The sequence below is a fragment of the Oryctolagus cuniculus genome, chromosome X (genome assembly GCF_964237555.1).
Source record: "Oryctolagus cuniculus chromosome X, mOryCun1.1, whole genome shotgun sequence".
In the NCBI taxonomy this organism is placed as follows: Eukaryota; Metazoa; Chordata; class Mammalia; order Lagomorpha; family Leporidae; genus Oryctolagus; species Oryctolagus cuniculus.
Genome location: NC_091453.1, coordinates 69925388 through 69944292, shown reverse-complemented (window position 1 = coordinate 69944292; position 18905 = coordinate 69925388).

The following is an 18905-nucleotide window of genomic DNA, read 5'->3' as shown; positions in this document are numbered from 1 at the left end:
ATATCTCATATCATGGCACCTCTGCTAATGGAACAAAAACATAGCTTCAGCCATTCAAATTCCTTGCCCAAAGATAGAGACAATCAAAATTTTACCCCTTATTTCATCCCTACATCTTTTGATGTAGTTTACCCCTTACCCCTGTGTTCCAATTCAGTCTCACACCCTGTATTGTTTTCCACCCCACCTCCTGCATTCTTCTCCAGATTTGGAAGCTGGAGGACCAAACTTGAAGAACCTGCATGAAGGGCTTTACCTCTCCTTACTGCCCCACACCCTCCAGACCCCTAGTCCACCTACAATATAAAAAGCCAGCCCCTGGGGTCTGGGTCCTCTGCCACGTGTTCAGTCTATATGCATGTTGGCAGTTGGTCATGTATCTCTGCAAATTTATTTATTTTCTTTGGATAAATTTGGTGTGGCTGGGAGTTCATATCCTGTCTCCTTTCTTTTTTTTTTTTTTTTTTTGACAGGCAGAGTGGACAGAGAGAGAGACAGAGAGAAAGGTCTTCCTTTTGCCATTGGTTCACCCTCCAATGCCCGCCGCAGCCGGCGCGCTGCGGCCGGCGCATCGCGCTTATCCGATGGCAGGAGCCAGGAGCCAGGTGCTTTTCCTGGTTTCCCATGGGGTGCAGGGCCCAAGCACCTGGGCCATCCTCCACTGCACTCCCTGGCCACAGCAGAGAGCTGGCCTGGAAGAGGGGCAACCGGGACAGAATCTGGCGCCCCGACCGGGACTAGAACCCGGTGTGCCGGCGCCGCTAGGCGGAGGATTAGCCTAGTGAGCCGCCGCGCCGGCCATCCTGTCTCCTTTCTAATCTGCACCCCTTTTCCTTACATTTGGTGCCCCACATGAGGAAACACCAATCTTGCCTTTTCCTTTCATCTACTATTTTGGAGTTTCCTCTACAGCTCTGATTTCACTACACATTGCTTCACACAGGGACTCTGTCCCTGCAGCACAACTGCACCTGGCCTCAAAGGCTCACTTTGGAAAACTTAGTAGAAGGTGCCATGACCCCCTAACTATTGCCCCTAAAACCAGCACCACATGGACAATGCCAATATCTGCCATCAACAAGCAGGCAACCTGAAGCTTCTTCGTGAAAGGACTCTACCCTGGAAAATAGTTAAAATAATCTGCAGTTCTATGGCTCTATTGAGGAAATGCTGGGAGGTACAGCCTCAAAATTGTGGAGGGTTTTAGGGTCTTTCTCCCATTGTCTTATTAACACAGGGCAACTTTTTAGCTAGTGATTTCTCAAAGATGTTTTTCAAATTTTGCAAGGCGACAACCTAGAGGTGAGTCCACAAAAGTGGATAGGAAGCTACCCTTGGCTGAAAAAGCCTCTTCATGACCTAGGGAGAGAGTTGATTGGTTTTGACCTTTGTGGATTGATTCAGTCTTGGCATTCCAGATCTTCAGTACTATCCATAATGTCTGAACATCCTCAGACCCCTTCACTGGGGGTGTATGGGGAAGGTCATGAGAGATTTACAGGTCTCAGCTTTAATGCTTATGTAAGGAAGCAACCTGCTTAGTGCCCAGGTTCAGCTACTAGCAGTCTGATATGACTATTGTTAAAAGTTACCAATGGAAGGGAGGTTTACAAGGCTTAAACTAAAAAGAGGTTAGCAATAGAAGCAAGAGAATTCTCTGGCAAAGGATCCAAGACCCTTAAGCACAAGGAAAGCGAGAGTTGGGATACTGTTTTTTTTTTTTTTTTTTTTTTACGTTTTTCTTTTTTGGGGATTGGTTGTGTTACTGGAGATGGCTGGAACAGAAGTTCTTGTTCTTCCCACAAGAAAATAATTTTGGATGTGAGACACAGAGTAGCAGTGATCATCCTAGTAATGTTTAATGAACTGACTATACCTGGCAGCCCTGGTGGGTACCTCAGTAAAGAACTGAGAACTCAGTCTGCATACAGACTGCAGTATTTATGGGTTCACTATTTCTGCTCATCCCTTGTCTTCTTCTGGGATATTACCAGGTGGGCATGCAATTCATGTGATTACCCCCAGGGCTTTTTCAGCATAGTGTTTTTGGACCAAATAGCTCCCATGGTGCAGTACTAGAAAGACTCACCTGAAGTGTCCCCAAGGGATGGCTGGGACCCAGCTACAAAGTTATTGGGCATAGGTAAGAGTTTTGAGGTATAAATGCAATGCTGTTTCTAAGGCATGCTTCTGTGCTTTTTTCTCTCAGCAACACATACTTCCTGTTTGTGTTCTTTGCCCTTCTCATACCTAGGCTAATGTCTACATTCCTACCTAACAGTTGGAATCCTTTTCTTACTGGCAGCTATTTCTACATGCCCATCAGTACCAAGCTGAGATATCTAGTCAGAGTCAACTCCTGCCCTTGGTGAACCTACCCATAGTTGCCTTCTAGACACCTTTAACTGCCTGGTTTCCTTCACAGTCTTAGTCTCTGTCAGCTTTTACATCCCTTCCTTCTCTCTCAAGAGGTCTATTTCTCCTAAATCAACCACAGTTTGTGCAGCTCTCTGCACGTTGGCACCCAGCGTTGGAGAAAACATGGACATGAGCAGCCCATAACATGGGGTAGAAGCATATTGTTATAGTCTATGCTTCATTCTGTTAGGCAGGAAGTTAGACATGAGTGATAGAGGGGAAGACCACAAGGCCTTCCCCTAGAGGAGGAACCAAGAACCCCTGCTCTTTCCTGGGGCCAACTAAGAGCTGCCCAAATCTGCCTATTTTGTGGTGTATCTCTTTATTAACATATCATTACAGAATGGGAACTCAGACAAACCAGAAAAATCCGATTTATGGCACATGCGCAATGAGGCTTGACCTTGATATTAAGTTGACCCTACCTCATTATGTGATGATTATAATTAACATTGCAGTTTTAGACCAAAAGGAAGAAAGAGAGAAGACTCATTTCTCAGGGCTGTCCCTTTGCAGTCAAAGTTCTGTTCTTAATGTCAAAGATATCATGTCCATGTCATGAACACAATGCCCTCTCAAAATTTAGAGCTAAAACTCCAAATCCTGAGGAGAAAGGGTACATTGTCTCTCTTGACCAGCCTGTTCCTTAATTGAAATGTACTTTAATAAAATTTGCTTTGCTGCATCTACTTTTGTTTCAACGATATGTAATTCCTTACTGCATTGGTGAGAAGGACTGAGCCTGACCTGCCCTGGCCTCTGCTGGTAACTATTCCATCTGTAAAAATAAGCACATCAGGTCTTGCAAAGTCATCCATATAAATCACAAAGCCTCATTCCCAGTTCACTCAGGTGATCATTAATCTATTCCAAATGTCTCTGTAGCATATCTTTGTCAGCCTGTGTGGGGCAGTCCTCTCACCACAACCTCATTTTCTCATAGTGTTGGTGACCTAGTTTCTGTGTATTTTAACAGAGCTTTTCCCTCTCTGACCTTAGGGTTTCTAACAAACCCACTGGATTTTTTGGAACAACCCTGTACTCTTGAAGTAGTCACCAGCCGTTTAGCAGCTGGACAATCTGTAATCACAAGGTACCAGTAAGCCACATAGTATTTCCCCTAGCTGACAATTCTGTCTGGCACTTTGTAAGTCCTCATTTGTCTCAATGGGCCCTGCAATGGAGGAAGTCTTTGAAATATCCTGTCTACACCAATTATCATGCTAGGGGAGCCCAAATTCCAAAAAAGTAGGTGAATAATGTACACTAATTCTACAGCTAAGAAATGTGTAAAAGTCCTAAATAGTTCTCAAAACAAGAAAAATAGAAGTCATCAGAATGGCTCAAGTCCTCGGGCTCTTGCTACCCATGTGGGAGACCTAGATGAAGTTCCAGGCTCCTGGCTTTGATATGGCTCAGCCCTAGCCGTTATGGCCATTTGAGGAGTGAATCAATGGATGAAAGATCTTTGTCTTTCCTCCTCCTCCTCTCTCTCTCTCTCTCTCTGTGTGTGTGTGTCACTCTGCATTTCAAATAAAAAATAAATAAATCTTTAAAAGATAATGTAAATGATCAACAAATATATTTTTAAAATGCTCAATATCATCAGCCATCAGGGAAATGCAAATTAAAACCACAATGAGATACCACCTCACCCCTGTTAGAATAGGTATTATCGGCCGGGGCTGTGGCTCACTAGGCTAATCCTCTGCCTGCGGGGCAAGCACCCCAGGTTGTAGTCCGGGTTGGGGCGCCGGATTCTGTCCCAGTTGCTCCTCTTCCAGTCCAGCTCTCTGCTGTGGCCCGGAAAGGCAGTGGAGGATGGCCCAAGTCCTTGGGCCCTGCACCTGCATGGGAGACCAGGAGAAGCACCTGGCTCCTGGCTTCAGATCAACGCAGTGTGCCGGCCGCAACACGCCAGCCACAGCAGCCACTTGGGGGGGGGGGAGCGGTGAATCAACGGAAAAAGTAAGACCTTTCTCTCTGTCTCTCTCTCTCTCACTGTAACTCTGCCTGTTTAAAAAAAAAAAAACAATAGCTATTATCAAAAAGACAGAAAGTTACAAATGCTGGAAAGGATGTGGAGAAAGAGAAGCTCTTACACACTGTTGGTGGGAATGTAAAATGTTACAGTCACTATGGAAAACAGTACAGAGATTTCTTAAAAATCTAGAAGCATGGGCTAGTGCTGTGGCATGGTAGGCTAAGCCTCTGCCTGTGGTGCAAGCATCCCATTTGGGCACTAGTTTGTGCCCTGGCTGCTTTTCTTCTGATCCAGCTCTCTACTAATGGCCTGGGGAAGCAGTAGAAGATGGCCCAAATGCTTGGTCTCCTTGCACCTGCATGGGACACCAGAAGAAACTTCTGCTTCCTGGCTTTGGATTGGCTCAGCTCTGCCATTGCAGCCATTTGGGGAGTGAAGCAGCAGATGGAAGTCCTTTCTCTCTGTCTCTCCTTCTCTCTGTAAGTCTACTTTTCAAAAAAAAAAAAAAAACAGAAATTTATTAAAAAACAAAGTCTAGAAGCCAAACTACCATGTGATTCACCAATCCCTCTAATGGATGTACTCCAAAAGACATGAAACAATTGTATCAAAGAGATGCCTTCCCAAACATGTTTATTGTAGCACTGTTCACAATAGCCAAGATATGGAATCAATCAAATTGCCCATCATCAGATGAATGGGTACAGAATGCATAGTTCATATACATGTAATATTATCCAGCCATGAAACAGAATGAAATCCTATCATTTACAAAAAAAAAGGAAGTGGATTACATAATATTAAGTGAAATAAGCTAGATGTGGAAAGACAAATACCACATGTTCTTTCTCTATGTGAGAGCAAAATAAAACAAAACTTAATGTGAGCTTAGAATGTTGATGAGTAGGTAATGGGAGGGTTAGAGGGACCCTGGATAAAAAAAATAAGGAATGCTGAATATAGTTCATTAATTGTGACTAATATATCATACTAATAGAAGAAGTTAACAATAGAGGAATCTAGGTGTGAGGGATATGGAAACTCTTTGTACTGCTTCACAATGATGATTTTACAAATTTAAAAGTATTCTGAAATAAAAAGTTTAAAGATGGCTAAAAATTTCCCAGATTTGAAGAACGACGTACATTTTAAAATCCAACAAGATCAACAAATTCCAAATAAGATAGACCCAGAAAAATCCACAGTGATAAATATTATAATCACCCTCTCAAAAGTCAACAATAAAGAGAGAATCAGGAAAACAAGGTAAAAGACACTTGTCACATAAGAAATCCTCAATAGAATTATTAACATATTTCTCAGCAGGAGCCTTGAAGTCTATAAGGTACTGGGAAGATATATTTAAGGTGATCAAAAAGAATAAAAATGGAGAATTTCATACCTGACAAAACTCTCCCTCAGTTTTGAAGGAGAAATTAAGAAATTATCAGATACATAAGTGTTGATAAGTGTGTTACCACTAGATCTACCTTACAAGAAATGTAAAGATAGTCTTTTACACTAAAATGAAAAGATGCTAGATAGTAACTCCATGTATGCAAACTATAATGTTCTGCAATAAAGGAAAACACTTAAAAATATAAGAATCAGCATTATTGTGATTCTGACTTATAAAACCACTTTTTATTTCTGTGTTTTATAAATTTATATGTTTAAAAAGCAAATGCATAATAATAATAACATGAAATTAATTGGTGCACCATATATAAAGATGTAATATGTGACATCAACACATTAAAGGGGAAACTATAAAGGAGTAGCTGTTGTATGTGATTGAACTGCAGTTGGTATCAATTTAAAGTACATTCCTAAAACTTTAGGATTCTTCAAAAAGGATACTTTATAATGTTCACCAAAAAATTGAATTAAAGATAAGTTTATTTTGGTTCAAAAAATTTTTGAACTTCATGAATGGATTTTTGGTAATGTGTATTTTCCATAAAATTTTTAAGAGCCCTTGTATATACTTTCTATGGTAACCAAAATAAAATATGTATATGACACTCACAAAAGTCAATGAGAATGTAATACAAATACATCACTTAAAAATCCACTAAAAAGGAAGGCAGCGAAAGAGCAATTTGAATGATAGTAAACTAATAAAACACCCAAAGAAAAGAAATAACAAAATAGTAAAAGTACATATCTCCTATCAGGTATCACTTTGAACATAAATGGTTCAAACTTTACAATCATATCTCATAAACTGGAAGAATGGCTAGAAAAAAAATTACCTAGGGGCCAGCACTGTAGCATAGCTAGTAAAGCTGCTGACTGTGCTGCCAACATCTCGTATAGGTGCCAATTTGAGTCCTGGCTGCTCCACTTCCAATCCAGCTCTCTGCTATGGCCTGAGAAAGCAGAAGATGGCCTAAGTGCTTGGACCCCTGCATCCATGTGGGAGACCCAGAGAAACTCTTGGCTCCTGGATTCAGATTGCCCCAGCTCCGACATTGAGGCCATTTGAGGAGTGAACCAGAGGATGGAAGGCCTCTCTCTCTGTGTCTCTGTCTCTCTATAATTCTGCCTTTCAAATAAATAAATAAATATTTCTTAAAAAATGCATTCTGTATACAGAATACTGACTTTTGATCTAAGAACATGCATAGTCTGCATGCAAAGAGATGGAAAAGGAAGTTACATGAAAGTATTGCCTAAAAGAGAGCAGGAGTAGCTAAACTGGTATCAGACAAAATGGGCTTTAACTCAACATTTTTATAAGATGAAGAAAGTCATCACGTCATGATAATGGGAAGATATTCATCAAATATCATATCTCCAAAATATACACAGAAAACTTTAACAAAATTGAAGGGAGAAACAGACTGCTTAAAATAACACTAGAAGATTTCAATATATCACTTTTCATGATGAATAGTACAACCATTTAAAAGATTCAAAGAAAATGGAGAATTTAAAGACAACACATCAATTAAACACAACATATGTACAGAATAATTTACTGAACAATAGCAGAGTACATTTTTCTCAAATACACATGGAACATTCTCCAGGATAGACCATATGTTAAAGCACAAGACAAATGTAAATAAATCCACAAGCTAGAAATCCTACAAAATATCTTTTCTGATCAGAATGAAATAAAATTACAAATCAATAGTAGGAAGAAAATTAGAAAATTCACAAACTCTGTGGAAATGAAACACATTTTTATACATCCAGGAGATCAAACATTAAAATTACAAGTTGAATTAGAAAATACCTTGAGCAAAATGAAAACAATCATATCAGAAGTTACAACATACAACAAAAGCAGGAAAAGGTAAAAATCTAAATGCATAATATTTACATTAAAAAAGAAGAAACAGCTCAATAATACAACCTCACACTGTGAGGAACTAGAAGAATAATAACAAACTAAACCCATAGCTGGCAGAAGGAAGAGAAGGATAAAACTTGATCTGTTATAAATATAAAAGAGAACAGAAAAATACTAGAGAAAATCAGTGGAAGCAATTGGGTTCTTCATAAGAAGTAAACAAAACTAACACACAGATTAAGAAAAAAAGAGCAGATGTGTTTATCGCTTAAGTCAGAAATGAAGGAAGAATGTTACTATGAATTCTATAGAAATAATAAGGATTATAAAAGATTACTATGAATAATTGCAGATAAATTTCTAGAAACTACCAAGATTGAATTAGGTCTACAGAAATGTAAGTCATAAGGAGATTAAATCAGAAATCACAAACCTTCTCAAAAGAAAACCGTGGCTTGGTGTCTTTATTGGAGAAATTCACCTTTTGGGGGAATAAAATGAACATTCATTTCAAGTATCAATCTGAAAACTGGGGAAACACAGCCATCAGTATAAATGAAAATGTATTCAGAAGAAGCAAAGAGAGGGACTACCTCACTAAATGTTTGAAGAATGAAAGCAAATTCTTCCAAAAATTCAGAGAGGAATGAATGCTTATTAATTCATTCTATGAGGCTTGCATTTTCCTGAAACCAAACCCAGACAAAGATGCTACTACAAAGAATAAAATTTATGAATCCCTTATGAATGCTGATGGAAAAAATTCAACAAATACCAGTAAACTGAATTTAGCAACATCCTAAAATGATCATACACTATAAAAAGGATGAAATTATTCTTAGAATTATAGGATAATTCAACATGAAAGTGAATCAGTGTATTATAACACATTAACAGAATGAAGAAAATAAAAACATGATGATTGTGGTGTAGTGGGTTAAGCAGCTGCCCAGGACAGCAGTATATCACATTATAGAGACAGTTTGCATCTTGGCTGCTCCACTTCTGATCCAGTTTCCTGATATAAGCCTGGGAAAGCAGCAGTTGATGGCGCAATTACTTTGGGTCCCTGCCAATCATGTGGGAGGTCCTCAGGGTGTTCCTAGCTCCTGGCTGTGACCTGGCCCAGACCTGGCTATCGTGGCCATTTTGGGAGTTAACCAACAGATGGAAGATCTCTTTCTCTCTCTTTCACTTTCTCATACTCTGCCACTCTGCTTTTCAAATCAATAAATAAATCTTTAGGAAACACATGATGATTTAGAAGTTAAAAACACAATACAAGGCCGGCGCCCGGCTCAATAGGCTAATCCTCCGCCTGCTGCACCGGCACCCCGGGTTCTAGTCCTGGTCGGGATGCCGGATTCTGTCCCCGTTGCCCCCCTTCCAGGCCAGCTCTCTGCTGTGGCCCGGGAAGGCAGTGGAGGATGGCCCAAGTGCTTGGGCCCTGCACCCACATGGGAGACCAGGAGAAGCACCTGGCTCCTGGCTTCGGATCAGCGTGGTGCACCAGCCACAGCACGCCGGCCGCGGCGGCCATTGGAGGGTGAACCAATGGCAAAGGAAGACCTTTCTCTCTGTGTCTCTCTCTCTCTCACTGTCCACTCTGCCTGTCAAAAAAAACCACAATACAAGATTGAATATATAATCATATTCAACATTTTTGTTTTTGCAGTGGGCAAAGAAACATCCATAAGGGTAACAACTTCAAATCAGTTATCTTCAAGATCAAGACCAAACACTATAGTTACACTATCAGTAGTAACCAAAAAGGGCTAATATTTTCTAAGAACAGTTTAATAACTAGCAATTGTTCCATTTCTCTCAGATAGAAATCATCACTATTAAATTATATTAATCTGAATAGTTACTATATGTAGTTGTACAGTTCATTAAACACATGTATATATGAATTTTTCAAACTATCAGAACAGTCAAAGATGGAGAATCCTGAATATCTGACTGGTTTGGTACCTAGCCTTTTGGTTAAAGTATTCAGGATCTTGGTTTCTTTATTAGTAAAATGATAGAATCGGACTTGTTAACTTACATGGGGGTCCTTTTACATATACATCTATACAATTTGTTTTAACTGTTTGGCAAAGAGGTGGAATAGAAAAATTCCTTGGTAATGAGAGGTGAAGAGGATGATCCATGTTGATCTATTTTATTAGATTTTATACTAGAAAATTTACCTGACACAATACTGGGCATGGAAAGTGAAAATCTGCAGGTGTCAGTGCAGATTTTTTTAAGATTTATTTTATTTTATTAGTTGAAATCCAGAATTACAAAGAGATAGAGATGCAGAGAGTGTGTGAGAGAAAGTGAGATCTTCCATCCACTGGTTCACTCCCCAAATGGACACAATGGCTGGGACTGGGCCAGGCTGAAACCAGGAGCCTAGAATTCCATTCTGGACTTGGGCAATCTTCCACTGCTTTTCCCAGGCACATTAGCATGGAGCTATATCAGAAGTGGAGCAGCCGGGACTCGAACAGTGCCCATATCAGGTGCCAGGGTTACAGGCGATATTTTAACCCTCTATGCTGCAAAAGTGGACTCAAGCCTGCAGTTTTAATTTGTTCTAAGTACCAGATTATAACTCTCTGTATTATAGATTAATGTTGAAATTTACTTGAGTCACTGTTTATTTGGCAAGCTTGCTCTTTGAGTATTTGGTGAGGAAAGTAAGTAGAAAGGCCCAACTAGTACAATGTGGATAATCTTAATTGATGTGGAACAAGCATTCACAAATTCAAAAGAACTTCATAATAAAAACACCAACCTAATTAGTGTTATTAGAGAGCTATGTCAACATCATCAATACTATATACAAGAAACTCACAGCTAATATATTCAATTATCAAATCCTGAAAATGTTTCCTCCAACACCAGTTAAAAAAAGAATAATTCATATTTTTACAAGTTTCAACATAATATTAAAAACCCTATCTAGAGCAATTAGTAAAGAAAAAGAAATAAAACATATTTAAGTTTGAAAGAAATAAAGTATTTTCTATGCACAGATGACATAATATTATACGTAGAACATCCCAAAGATTCCACAAAACATTGTTCAAAATAATCAACTCAGTGAAGTTGCAGGATACAAAATTCACATGCAAATATCAGTTGTGTTTCTATACATTAACAATGAACAATCTGAAAAGAAAATTAAAAAAACAATTCCAATTACAATAGCTTGAAATAGTGTAAATTCCTTAGAAATAAAGTTAACCAAGGAAGCAAAAAAACTTGTACATTAAAAAATACAACACTTTGGTGAAATACACTGAACATAGTAAATGGAAAGACATCTTCTGTTCATGGATTAGAAGACTCAACATTGTCAAAAATGTCCATAATAGGGGTTGGTGTTGTGATATAGTGGGTAAAACCATCGCCTGCAATGCCCACATCCCATAGGGGCACCTGTTTGAGTCCAGGCTAAACCACTTCCAATCCAGCTCCCTGTTAACGCACCTAGGAAAGCAACAGAAGATGGCCCAAGTACTTAAGCCCCTGCACCCACCTGGGAGGCTCAGAAGAAATTCCAGGCTTCCAGTTTTGGATGGCCCAGCCCTGGCAGTTGCTGCCATTTGGGGAGTAAACTAGCAGATGGAAGATCTCTCCCTCCTTCTCTCTGTTTCTGTGTATACTTCTGCCTTTCAAATGAACAAAAGCAATCTAAAGAATCAATGCAATCTCTATAAAAATTCTAATGCAAGTTATCTTCTTGGAAAAAAAGGGATAAGAATCCTACATTTCTTGAAATCACAAAGGAACTTGAACAGCTCAAATGACGTTGAGGAAGAATAATGAAGCTGGAGGCCCCATACTTCTTTTTTTTAAAAAAAAAGATTTATTTATTTATTTGAAAGTCAGAGTTACATAGAGAGAGAAGGCGAGGAAGAGAGAGAGAGGTCTTCCATCTGCTGGTTCACTCCCCAATTGGCTTCAATGGCTGGAGCTGTGCCAATCCAAAGCCAGGAGCCAGGAGCTTCTTCTGGGTCTCCCACTTGGGTGCAGGGGCCCAAGGACTTGGGCCATTTTCCACTGCTTTCCCAGGCCATAACAGAGAGCTGGATTGGAAGTGGGGCAGCCAGGACTCGAACTGGCACCCATATGGGATGCTGGCACTGCAGGCAGTGGCTTTACCCGCTACGCATCAGTGCCAGCTCCCCTCATACTTCTCGATTTCAAGACTTAATACGAAACTTCAGTATTCAAAGCAGTATGGTACTGACATTAAGATAGACATGCATGAACCAAAGGAATAGAAGAGACAGTTTAGAAATATATATATTTGATGAAAACCCTCAAATGATTTTCAATAAGGGTGCCAAGACCATTCAATAGGGAAAGGGCAATCTTTAAAAACATGATGTTGGGAAAAATGAATATGTATATGCAAAAGGAAGGAAATTTGGCACTTATTTCACACCAGCCAACATTCAACACAAAATACATCAAAAATTTAAATTTTTTAACACACACACACAAAAACCTAAATGTAAGAACCAAGACTTTAAAATTACCCAGAAAAAACATAAGGAAATTGTTTCATAACATTGGATTTGACAATGGTTTCTTGGATAGGATGCTGTAAGCACAGACAACAAAAGGACAGATAATATATTGGACTTCACCAAAATTAAAATATTTTTTGAATCAACAGGAATGATTAACAGAGTGAAAAATCATTCCATATAATGGGAGAACATATTTGTGAAGTATTTATTTATTCACTTAACATATTCTTGAGGAGAGAGAGTGCTCCCATTCACTGATTCACTCCCCCATATGCCTATAACAGTTGGGACTGGGCCAGGCTGAAACCAGGAGTCAGAAAATCTGTCAGAATCTCCCATGTGAGTGGTAAGGACCCAATGGCTTGAGTCATCATCTTCTTCCCCTTGAGGTGTATATTAGCAGGAAGACTGAATGAAGAGCAGATACAGGACTTGAACCCAGGTACTCTGATATGAGATGCAGGCATCCCAAATAGCTTGTTAACTGATAGGTCCCCTGCCTGCCTTGCAAAGTATATATCTCATAATGCATTATTCTCCAGAATGTATAAAGAACTAAAATTCTAGAACAAAAGCAACAATTAGATTTCAAAGGGAGTAAAAACATAGATATTTTTTTCTCCAAAGAGGTACACATGATTAAAAGTCACATGAAGAGGAGTTGCACATCACTAATCATTAAGGGAATGAAAATAAAAATCACAATGAAATACCAATTCATACCTATCTGGATGACCATTATAGAAAATGCACACATTCCAAAAGCAAACCAGTCAAAATAAAAACAGAAAATAATAAATATTGGCAAGGATATGGACACATCAGAACACTGTATATACCTGGTAGAAATGAAAAATGATTCAATCACTGTGGAAATAGACATCCCCCTAAAACTCAAACATAAAATTGCCATATGATTCAGGGATTCCACTTCAAGATATATTATTAAAAGATTTGAAAACAGAAGCTCAAATAGATATTTGTACAACTATGTCCATACCAACATTATTCATGGTAGCCCAACAAATTGATAATTCAAGTATCCATTGATGAATGAATAGGCAGAAAACAGTGATGTATACTTACAACAGAATGTTAGTTTAAGAAATAAAATTCTTCCACATGTTTCTTTGTGGATGAACCTTGAAGATACTTTACTAAGTTAAATAATTTAGTCAAAAAAAGATAAATATGAGGATCACATGATTTTACTTATATAAGTTTCATAAGAGTAATTAAATTCATAGAGACAGAAAGAGTGGTTTTAGTTTCCAGATGCTGAGGGGAGAGAGAGCAATAGAGAGTTTCTGTTTAATGGGTTCAAAGTTTCAGTTTGGGAAGTAGAAAGTTTCTGGATGGACTGTGGTGTTTCCCAGAATTTGAAATTACTTAATGCCACTGAACTGTACACTTAAGAATGGATAAATTGCTAACTTTTGTATTGTGTGTACACATATTTTATCACAAAAAATGAAATTCCAAAAGGACACTTCATCTATTGTCTCTTAGAGTTTGTAAAAAAATTTGTCATACATGTATGTTTCCTATTATTATCAGTTCCATGCTTGTTAATGAAATTGAACAAATTTTTACATATTTATTGATCTTTTGTTTTTTTATTGAATATGAAGTTTGTATTCAAAGTATTTAGCTCATTTTCCCACTGAACTGTTTTTCTTTTTTGAATTGCTAAACATTTGAGAAATAAATATGTTAAAACTTTGTATGTACTCCAACTATCTTCTTACATTTTATGGCTTGTCTTTTAGTCAGATTTAAGTTTCTTTTCTTGAACAAGTACTCTTCATTTTAATAATGTATGAATATTTTTATTTATGATAAGTGCTTTCTTGTCTTTTATTTAAGAAACATTTCCAACCTTGTGATTACGAGTATTATCTTATCATATCTTACAATAGTTTTAGAATGTTCTCATTTACTTTAAAGTCTGTAATTTACTTGCAGTTAATTTTGTGTTTAATGTAAGGTAGCGGTACAATTTAATTTACACTCATCTTAACAGTATTTATTAATTAATTTATTTTATTTGAGAAAGGAGGAAGGAGAGAAAAGATAGGATAGAGAGAGGTGAGAGAGAACAATAGCACTCCTAACAATTTGTTCACTCCCTAGATGTCCTCAATGGATAAGTGTGGGCCAGATAGAAGCCAGGAGCCCAGAAGTTAATCCAGGCCTCATGAATGGATGGCAGGGATACAACTACTTGAGCCATAACCTGTTTCCATCACCATCTTCCAGGATGCACATTAGCAGAAGCTAAAAGTGGAAGCAGAACTGGGACTTAGACCCAGGCACTTACAATAGAGGATTCAGGAAGCCCAACTGGCATCTTAACCACCAGCCCAAATGACCACCCCTCATTTTTTTTTGAAGTACTTTCCCTTGCTGCTTTGCATGTCCTCTTCATAAATCAAATATCCTGCATGTGGAGGTCTGTTTCCAAGATCTTTTATCTGATCTCATGGCCCCTGTGTATATCCTTGCCCCCAAATCACACTGTATATTGCTCTTTATTCTCCCTTTTCATTTTAATAATCATTTTAAAATTAGCTTGACAAGCTCAATAAGAGGAAATAAGCATTTATTAGGATTTATGTTGGAATTGTGGTTGCAATGAATTGTTAGTGTAGTGTGAATTGGACTGGCATCTTTATAATCCTGATTCTCCCACTATTCAGATATATCTCTCCACTTATTTACGTACTTTAAAAATCTGCCAATAAAATCTTACCATTTTCTCCAGAGGTCATATAGATATTTTATTAGATTTATCCTAATTTCTTTCTCTTTGTATGCTCTTGTGAATAGAACTTAAAAAATTATTTTCTAAGTATTGCTGCTTTTGATATGTAATTGACTTTGGGGTCTGGATAAATTATTTGTAGCATATAATTTTTCCATTTTAATCATTAAAATGCACAAAATTGCAGGCAGTAGGACAAACATGACAACATAACATTTGGAAAAACCTAAAGGACCATTAGCAGTTCAACAGAAAACAAAATTGTGGTATATATTCACACAATAGAAAATTACTTAATAGCAATAAAAATGAATGAACTACAGTGACACCTGACATACAATGTTGAGTAAAAGAAACATGTCTCAGAAGTTCGCACACAACATAACTTTAAAATATAATTATCCATAACAAGTATAAAACTAAGCAGTATGATTAAGTTCTATCACTTTATATAAAAGACAAGGAATGCTAAATACAGAATTAAAGAGAGTACTTCGTGGATACAGACATGGGAAAGAATTCTGTAGGAAAACCATAAATGCAAATTATTGGTACAGTTTTAGGTCCTGAAATGGGTAGCAGTTTTGCATGTGATTTTATACTAGTAAAAAATAAGTTTAAGGACTGGCATTGAGATGTAGCAGGTAAAGCTGCTGCCTGCACCATTGGAATCCCCTATGGGCACCACCCAGCTCCCTGCTAATGGCTTTGGAAAATCAGCAGAAGATGGCCCAAGTGTTTGGGTCCATGCCACCCATGTGGGAGACCCGAATGAAGCTCCTGGCTGATGGAGGATCTCTTTCTCTCTCTCTCTCTCTCTGTCTCTCCCTCTCTCTGTAACTCTGACTCTCAAACTAACTAAATAAGTCTTTTAAAAAGTAAATTTAGAAACAAAATTAAAGAAGGTTGTATATATAGATTAATAATAATATTGAGTTATAAATCAATGTTTGTGATTAATCCAATTCTTTGAACATGTGTTTCTAAATTTGATGACTTAATCAACAATAATAATCATTTAATCTCTTTTTCTGTAGTTTAGTAATTCAGGAATAGATTAATTGTGTTACTGTAATATGATGAATTTGAGTTTAGAAGTGTTAACTTGGCAGAGATGTAATGAATGGACTATTAAGATAGGGAGTCAGGGTAGTTTTGTACCTAGAAGAATGGTTTAACACTGAAGACCTTGGCAAAGGCAGTGATGTTGGAAATGGTAAAGGACATAACTCCTTTCTTCTATGTCCTTAAGAAATAACTGAAATTTCTAACGAATTATCTCTAGCCTGGTTGGCAGTGAAAATGATTATAATATTCTTCTATAAATAAAAGTCTATTCACTCCTGGTTGAATCATTGGCTGTGTTTATTGAAAGGTTTGAATGTCCGTGTTTCTAAGAGTTGCATTCTCAATTTCCTAATGTCACCTTAAAAGATGATTCCTTAGGAGATTAATGAAGAATGATAAACATTTTATTTAAGACCTTCGTTCTCCTTGATGTTTATGAGCAATGTGAACTTACTTTCTGTGACTTTGGAGTTTGTCAGGGTATAATATTGGGCAGAAAAATCCATGTTGAATCTGAATTATGGGCTTTAAGCATATGTTTTCCAAACTAAAGAGTTGTACCAAGATCTTAGTAATAACACTTGAGTCCATAGCCCTAGTGCCTGTGTTAAATCCAATATATTGTTGCTCATATCAATCCAATTAAACATAAAAACATTGCAATTAGATTCCTCAAATTGGATTACAGAATAGTCTTATTTAATAGCATGGATAATTTTTACTAAGCCTCCTGCTAATTACCATTTAGAAATTTAACATTAATTTGGAGAGGGTGGTGAGATCAATAAATAAGTACACCAAATATAATGGAGGGTGTTTAAATTGTGACTTTTGAGTTTCCTTAAAATTATAATTAAAGGCTTTTGTCTTTGCATTCTCAAGAAGAACACTCCTTTTAATATGTAACGCAAATAGGGCCTGCTGAGTTAAATGACTTACATAATTATAGCACCTTTGTTTCTTACACATATAATTGAAAACTTATTTTCTAATAAGAAGGGAAGGTAAACCACAGTAGTCCTATAAACATTAGGTTGGCACATGAGTCACAAATAATCCTGTGAATTTTTTAAAATAGTGATGCTTAACATTTATTGCCTGTGTTAAATCCAATTATAAAAGTACACAAAATGACCTCAGAACAATTTTAAGCCATTAGTACACAGAAACTCCAACACAAACTCTGACCAGCTCTTTGTTACACTAATTGGAAGAATAATCTCTTTTGAAGAGCTTTCAACTTATTAATTTCCAATAGCTATTTTAATTTTGGTTTTATTTTGCATTTTTAGGAGGAGTGTTAGTGGTGGGTAGAGAGTAAAAATACAAAAGCTCCTGACTGTTGGAAAATAAGAAAACTATCCTTCTTTTATTTGTCCCACTGTTAAAACAAACTTTCAGTTCCTCACCTAACACTACAAATCTATCCATTTTATATGTATCATTTAAGAGAATTTTCATAATGACAGGCCTCCAACTGTTTCTGAGTAAACTGGGAAGCAACCAACATTGTCTGGGGAATCTTCTTTAATGACTTACTTTCCCACCTCTAGAAACATGCAATACATTCTTATGCTACTTCCCTGCTCCTGTAGGTCTTCCATTGTGAGAACCAGTTTACACGCCACATGTAGTTTTTCTTCTCTGCATCTCTTATATTTTTAACTGTTCATATTCCTTTTCATACCATTTGATTGGGCCTATCAATTATGTATGCCTTCTGATCCATCACTCATCCCAGGCTGGACCAAGCCCATCTTTATGAGTGAAATGATTGAATCAGATGTGAGGTTACAACTTAACTAAGACCATTGCCACTTAAAGTCTCTTGGGTGGGGCAAGGGGAAAGAAATATACATATGAGGGAAAAATTCTGATACATTCCTGTATTTTGGATTTCTGAACCTTTTACTTACTGTGTTACATAAAGAATCCATTTAGTAATATGGAGTCTGGCAAGGATAAGAGGTATCCCTAGATTTTGGTCAAAAATTCTAAAATAAAAGCTCATTTAGGGCCAGCGCCATGGCTCACTAGGCTAATCCTCTGCCTTGCAGCGCCTGCACACCGGGTTCTAGTTCCGGTCGGGGTGCCGGATTCTGTCCCGGTTGCTCCTCTTCCAGGCTAGCTCTCTGCTGTGGCCAGGGAGTGCAGTGGAGGACGGCCGAAGTCCTTGGTCCCTGCACCCCATGGGAGACCAGGATAAGTATCTGGCTCCTGCCATCGGATCAGCGCGGTGCGCCGGCCGCAGGGCGCTGGCCGCGGCGGCCATTGGAGGGTGAACCAACGGCAAAGGAAGACCTTTCTCTCTGTCTCGCTCACTCACTGTCCACTCTGCCTGAAAAAAAAAAAAAAAAAAAAAAAGCTCATTTAGTCAAGTCTATCAGGGCAGTGCCTTGGGTATGAAAGTGAACTTTATTTATTTCTCATTTTTTAAATTCCCTAATTCATCCCTTAACTATTTTACAATAATTCTATTCAGCTAGGTACTAAAGAAGAGGTAATTTTTGAGTACTGATACCTAACCCTTAAAATATAGTTGATGAAACATAACAGATAAACATAACATACATAAATTAAGATGCTTCAAAGTTATTGATTTGATGTCAAAGTGAATAGCACAGACAGTAAATACTGTGGAGTTTAGGGAAGGGATGGGTAGACTGAAATAATGGATGGGGCTTCATCAAATTTGTAGGGATTTAGAACTGAAGAGACCTTAGAAATCCAGCATATTTGAACTTGGAATGGAGAGAGAGTGAAAGAGAAAGTAAGTCTAGTAATGTAGAGGTGTAGACAGGAAAGACTTATTCAGAGAATGGAGGTTAGAATATG